Raw genomic sequence first — 7,484 nt, 5'->3', positions numbered from 1 at the left:
TAAGTACTTTCATTAGGGCCTTACAGAAAAACCCGATACAGTGCAGGAAGGTACTGCCTGTTTAACAACGCGTGCAAGTAAAATACAGATGTTCTTACCTAAAATTCAAAGTGAAGGCAAGAAGTGCAGTTTGTTGCTTCTTTTCTTCTTCCCCTTTGGACTTTCAATCCAGCTTCGTATTACCATAACTGTGTACTCTGGGCAGGCAGAACTGGTTCCAGCAGACTCTCAGGGTGGTCAGTAAATGGACTTTAGCTCCTGTGAAACATTTAGATGAAAATTAACATTAAAAAAAAAAAAAAATCTGTCTTTTCTTCCTTTTGCAAATAGTTTTGGCCTTCTCAGTGCAAACATCCTAAGCTCAAATTAGAACAAAATGGATTTTGATGAACAAAAACAAATAGGTTTGTATGTCGTGGGGACAAAGGTTCTCTCCCACTCAGGTGCAGCGACATTTGTGGGCCAAGCTCTTATGTTCCAGCCATCTCGTTCCTTGTTTTTCAYTCCTGTCCACGATAGGTTGTTTCTCTCGATGTATTTCCAGACTCTCTTGGGCACCCTGGGGGGTTACTGGGGATGACTGCAGGCTTCTTCCAGTGTATGCTGGAAGATGCCATGTAGTGACATAGCTGTCAAATACAATCTGCATTTTATTTGTCCTCTCTGAACTTAAAGGGTTGCTTCTGGGGCCAAAGAGAAGGGCAGTAAAATACTCTCTGCAGAACAAACTCAGCTTACCCGTTTCAGACAAGCTTTCTAAATGCCTGCCCTTGGTGAGGAATGGTGTAAAAGGCTGGAGGCTCTGCTGGCTGAATGTGTTTTTGTTAAAGTTTTACACAGCAAGAACCGCATTTTTCAAATGCTATTTTATTCCATACAAAGTGGTGGCAGCTCCGAGAGGTAGTGACAAGYAAAATCTGCTAAATGACAGCAGACAGACACTGGGTAGACAGGAGGAATGAGTTAGCTGCAGTCTGTAGTTGCTTGATCTCCTGACTCCTAGGCCGTTGCCTTTGCAGCGCGAGTACTCGGCAGCCTGCTGTGTTCGAAGCAGGCTCCCTGCTCCAGCGGCTCGATTCGGTCTGCCCTCGGCACCGGCGCTTCGAGCAGAGCCTCCTCCACACCGGCCCTCCCGGTGCAGTCAGGCTGTTCACAGGACAAGATGCAAAGAAATTGCGTTACCCTGATAGYCCTAATCCAACGGAAAGAAAAACAACCATTAAGCGGCCTGAGAGTGGCAGCTGTGGCGCGTGAACATCAAAGGCAACAAAGCCTCTTCTCCTCGGCTCCAGCTCGCCGCGGGAGAGGCTGCAGGCGCTGGCCCGGGGATCCAGCGCGCGACACTCGCTGAGCCCCGGAGCCTGCCTGCGTGGGCGAGCGCCTGCTAACGAGCCAGCTCTCCGGGGACTGCGCTCTTCCTAGGTGCTGGCTACGCACACGTTTGCTTTGCACGTGGCTATGTACGCGTTYGCTTTGCACAGAGCCTGAAGAAGCAGTTTTTTCCTTCTGAACGCAAAGGAAGAGGAGAGAAGAACATYGACCTCAGGAAGGATCAGGAGGTGAAACACCCTGGTTCTGATGATAAGCAGCAGAAGCCAAGCAGGGACACGGTTTCAGTTCAGCTTCAGAAACCGAGGCAAACACTCTCTGCAAGTGTCCCTTCTCTGGGAAGCAAAATGTTCCAGGAGAGAAGTAATAAATTACAACTTTGACTAACAGATAATTACCCTTGATTATAAGGAAGGGCGCCCAGTGAGCTCTTGAAAGCTAGGGCCTGAAAAACGGACTCCTTCGCTCTGTTCCCAGTTCCAGCAGGGCAGCATGGTTTAATCTTGATTATGCTGCTGAGCCTCCATGCAGCCCCGAGGGAGGCCCTGAAAGGTCTCATTCTGTCCTACCCATCTGTAAAACAGAGATAAACGAGGGGTGCTTTGAGCCTTCATTAATATTTGCAGCATACTTTGAAGTGCATGGTGCACTGTATGGCTGCCTGTTTAACATTACAGCCGAGCCSTGCGCAGACCCAGACGCTAGCAGCAGTCCGTTCGCTGTACAGCCCACTGCTCGTTGCAGCCCAGCTCTCCATCTGCTGTTTRTGGGCTTTTCACCCTGCTGTAAAGCCTGTCAACAGCAGAAGCCTGATGCTGGGGCTGAGCGTCTCCCTTAAACATTCATTTTGCACCTTTACCCAGCAACCAGAGTTCGTTCTACAGAAAGGTGTTTAATCAGTTATGGTGCCACTGGCTGTTGTTGCTCTTGGATGYTCGGACAGAGAATGGGAATTAAATTTGCAGAAGTGAGTATTGCAGCCTCGGCACCAAAGAGTCTTTGGTGATAGGAATAAGCCCAAATAGCAAAGAAAACAAAGATAAATCCACGGAGCCAGCTGCTGGGGCTGCAGTCATTTGCACCTGGCTGCTACACCCCTAAGCAATATCTCTTGCATAGAGCTGACGGCCGCCAGATGGGTAAAGGGCCAAAGCACTGAGGAATCGGGAGATGCTGGCGTGCTGCAGACAATAACAATAAAACCTGTGTTCCCAGGTGGGTGATGAGAAAGAGAGGGGAGTGAATAAAGCCTATTAGTGGGACTGCAAATGCTAATGGTAGCTGGGGCTTAGATTTTCATGCAGACTGAAGTATCTATGAACTATATGCCAGGACCATTTACAGGCTCAAAATGGAAATGTTTTTTGCAAAGTCACTGAGTGAGTCAGGCCGGGTCCTGAAGGGCTTTAGGACCTGAAAGTGGGAGGAGGAGGGGATACAGCAGCTCTAAAGTGATGCTGGAACAAGGATTCAGTTGTCCTGAGTGTTGGGCAGCCCTCTGGCCCCCTAATAACAGTCCTGCCAGACACCTCTGCTCCTTGGCTTGTGGAAGATGAAGCTTGATTCTGGCCAGATGTCCCACACAGGATTTAAACAGCATTGTTTTTTCCTGTTTTTTTCATAACTTATATGATTCTCAGGCCTTTTTCTGGGCCTGTGAACTGGAGTGAGTTTTATCATTTTGCTGACTATATCAGAATGGTAACTGTGATGGGGGAAAGCATAATTTACAGGTGACTACTCAATGAGAATAGCCAAATTAATCAGTGAATTATATATTTGCCTTATTGCCCTAGCGGAAATGAAATTCAAACAGAGATTTAGAGCAAGAATAATTTTTCTACTTTTTTAAGCCAGAATGAGGTTTCAGAAATATTGTTTCTTTGATAGAAGATATCTTAGGCACTTCTTAGGAAGACACATGCCAAGTTTCTTCTGCTCATCAGAACAGATCAACTCTTACAGAAACCATTGGTAACTATTAGAGCTAAAACCTCCACATGGCTACAAGAGGGCAAGAATGAAAGGAGAGCTCAGCAGAATGTTACCTCCATCTCTGTCTTTATCTCAGACACCCTGGGTTGCTGTGGATGGGCTGTCCGATGCCTGTCTACTTCAGCTATCAATAATATCAGTAAAGCTTTTGGTCCTACTTGACTCAGAAAAAGAAAAGTAGCCTGAACTTAGGAGTGGTGGCTGTTCGTTCCCTTACTGATGAATATGCAGTTCTCAAGAGATTCTCAAGTGTTTTTAAAAGCAACACAAAAGGAACAGAGCTGAAGTTAAACAAAGCAATTATTTCCAAACTTGAGCTCTCACAATAGAGACAAATTGTAATCACACCCTTTGAAACCTGCAATTACAAGCAGTTCCCACTAACCCTTTGCCCTCGTCCTTTGTGACAGATGGAAAATGAGCTACAAAGCTCTAGCCATTACTTCTCTTTTGTTTCTTGATACTCAGCAGAACTTCACTGAAGTTGCCAAGAGCATAAATTTTTATTTATTTATTTATCCAAGTGTTTGGAGACCTTATAAAAATCTATGTAAAAATTTCCCTGGCTGGGATGATTCAGCACTTCCCTGGGTAAAGCAAGTTTTTCTGAAAAAAGAAACAGGGAGAAGTTAATTGCACTGCCCTTTTCACAAGGCCATTTCTGGAAACTGATTCTCATCCTGGTGTCCCTGCTTTGTTTCAAAAGATGCATAAAAGATTGGGTGGGCTCAGAGAAACCATCCAGCCTGAATCACTGCATGGAAACAGTCTTCTTCCTCTRGGCTTAACACAGTGCAAATACCAACAGGAAAGGGAAGAGGTGGTTTAGCCACAACGTTTAAGTACCTCTTATAGTCTTCAAATCAGGGCTGGATGTCTTTCCAAGAGAGATCAAGGCTCTGCTTCAGTAAGAAGCTGCTCAGCTAAATTTAGGGACTGAGGGGTGGAATTAAATGGCAGGTATTATTCAGACTGCGTGACTGTAATAGTCCCACCGAGCTTTTAAAATCCCTGAGCCTCCAAATCTTTGTCCACACCTCCTCAAGGTAAGCTTTATGAATAGGATTGGACTGATCTGGCGTTTGGACAGCACTTACAGGCCTGTCAAGGGCTTATGCATAAAGCCCTTGAAAGTGTTCATCACTTACTGGGAGGAAGAGCAGGGCAGAGGTTTTGCTGGGCAGAGCTTCAGCCTATGCTCCTCTTCCTCATCACCCCCAGCTCGTTTCCCTCTGAACTTCAACTGTGGCCTAAGCAGCACCTGTGTTCACACCACAGAGAAGGGTCTTGGCCTTTTGTTATGTAGGATCATCCTGCTTAGGAGATACCTAGCTGTATCAAAGTTCATGGACCAAGACAAAATGGTAGTTTCCCTGGTGCAGAGGAAGAAAAGGCCTTAATAAAGTGAGTGATACATGGGCCAAGCACTTGTATGGGTGGTAGCACTGCAGAAGAAAGCACATTAGCAGAATGAGGTGGCATATGCCCACTTTTAATACAAGAACAGGGACTATAGTCCCCCAGCGATGACACCCTCCGAGCTTTGGTTTTCCAGCAGTGAAGCAGAAACGGAGCAGCAGAAGAAAAAGGGCTTAGGTTATCACTTTTGTGTTTGGGCTCTTCATTCACAGACTGCTTTGGGAAASGCTGGGTAAAGAACGGAAGCCCCTTTGCTTGTACAACAACCATACATTTTTCCTCAATATTTGCCTTAAAAATGGATGGCAGAGCCTGTATTGGCTCTCATCCTAAACCTCTGGAGAGCTGTTGTTTGCTTCTGGTTAGGGAATGCAGCATTTGCACACAGACAACCTTAATTCTCCACGCCTTGGGGATGGGGACTGGGACAAGACATATATCTGAACAGGACCAAGAAATCTCACCTTTGAGCTCTGACTTTAGCATTTGTATTCAGCCAGACCTGCCAAATTCAAGGTCTGCACAAATTGCTATCAATAGGTTTGCTCAAAGGAAGAGCAAAGAGTTTGTTTCATTCAGCTTTTACTAGCGGTCTGCAGTGGACAACAGGGCCGGGTCGCGGGACAGAAGCTGCACGAAACCATGAAGCCAAAGCCTCCAAGCAGCTGCGCGGTGGCTCAGAGCAGCACTCGACGATCAACACTCTTCAGAGCAGAGTTACTGCAGCACTGGGATTTGGTAACGGCTGCCAACGACGATGTCGATAAAGGCAGTGGAAATCTTAGAGTATGCGGTGAGCCCCTGCTAGACTTGAAACTCCTGTGTCTAAATAAATAGTGCTGATGCATTCGGCTCACGTTTCCTTTCCCAAGCTTAGACTAGAGAGCAAAGAAAYGCCAAGCAGAGAATTGCATCAGGATGCCTTGCATAGGTGCACTCAGCTCCCCTCCGCTCCCCCTCCCCTGCTGTTTCGGCTGCCAGGTGCGTTTGGGCGGGATGCTCTCCTGCCAGCTCTCCCGGCAGCTCGCACAACGCACCGACTCCGCTGGTTAGCCAGGCAGAAGCACSGGGACGTGCTGGACACGAGCTGCCTACCTGAACATCCTGCGGTAGAAAGAGTACCRAACAATTGCAATAGGTTCGTTAATCTTTTGATTATTTCTGCAGTAGATACGCTACATGGTGTATCTCAGCCTTTCCCTTTCGGCAAGCGTGTGGTTGGTACGCAGCCCACGGCAGCCAGCRAGCGAGCGGGATGGGAGACTCGGTAAGCAGGCTCCGAGCCCTCCCCCTATCACTGCACTTTAAACAATACTCCAGACTGGCTTTGCTTCCACGTGCTGGTGGCCTGCCGCAAGTCTCACGGTTACCTTGGCCCACATTACAGAGCAAACCTTACAGAGAGACGTGAAACCTTGAGGAATCACAGAGCGCACTCGAAATGCGGCGAGGGAGAAACTACCTTTGCAAAACTCCGATTTCCTGGAAGGCTGCAGCAGCTAAAGCCTGGAGAGCCGGCTGCTCACGGGGAGCAGCCACTCGGGAAGTCCCACGCGCATCCCTGCGGCGTGCACAGGCACCCTGTGAAAGCAGTTTGTTTATGTTAGCGCAGGAAACCCTTGTGGGAGGTGAATCATCTAAGTTCTCAAGGCTGGTGGTGAACAAAGAGCTTATTAACACTGAGGATTTTCTGTGAACGACTGACAACAATAATGAAAACCTTTCCAAAGAGTTTATTAAAAGTCTCAGCTTTCTATGCAGCAGCAAAAGGCAAAGTAAATGCAGCAGCTGCAGCCCTGCTAGCAAGCCCTCCTAACACTGTTTGAATCAACAGATTTATGTGTGTGTCCAAAAATGGAAACTCCTTCCACCTATCTTAAGAGAAAAACCTTGCTCTTAGGAAAGGAGAAATGTCATCTTCTTTCAAGTGTCATCCAGAGAGATAATATTCCAGATAATAATCCAATCCTGTTTTAAATTACCCATCACACTGMATGCTGCTGGTAGGGCTTTTTCTGAAGCTAGCATTTGACTTGACATTTGGATTTGGCCGTAACTGTCTTTTGCTGCAGGTACGAGCACTGTGTCAGACTCSTTGCAGCTCGCTGTGTATCGGTGCTAACGACGGCAGTAAATCACGCGCAGTCGCGCAGTGACCGATCCGAGGGAGGGCTGCGGAGCCGGGCGGCACCGGCCCGGCCCCAGGCTGCTCCTGCTGGGAACGACCTGCGTTACCTTGCACAGAAGTGCAGCTGAGGCTCTGCGCTGGCAGCTGCCGTATGCCTTGCACGGCCTCGCCGGCCAGAGCGCATCCCCACGCTGCTCCCCGTACGCAGGCGCCGGCTTGCGGTGCARTTCTGCTGCAGCCCCTGTCCGGGATTTCCTCCGGCCTCGGACTACGTAACTTCTAGGAAAAAATAGTTGAACTGGAACAGCAGAAAGGTTGGAGGATGGCTCAGCTGGCTCCTGAATTCTCTTAATCAGCTCCCACAACCAGCAGCTATCGCATCTGCTGCAACACACCTGAGTATAGGCAGTAAAGGAGAAATTACGGAGAACGCACATGGGACAGTCCATAACTCAGACACTAAGWGCAAAGGGTGATCTCTCCATTCAGTTTAGACAGTGACTTTGAAACTAGAGACCGCTCTCGCCTCGCGTGGATAACCGTGCCAGGGCTGCCCTCCAGCGCAGCCTCCCCGGGAGCCGGTCGCAGCACCCAGCCGAGTCCTGCTGGGAGA

The sequence above is a fragment of the Rhea americana genome, unplaced genomic scaffold, assembly GCF_003343005.1.
Source record: "Rhea americana isolate MKP2758 unplaced genomic scaffold, rheAme1 scaffold_48, whole genome shotgun sequence".
Lineage (NCBI taxonomy): Eukaryota > Metazoa > Chordata > Aves > Rheiformes > Rheidae > Rhea > Rhea americana.
Note: the sequence above shows the minus strand (reverse complement) of the source record.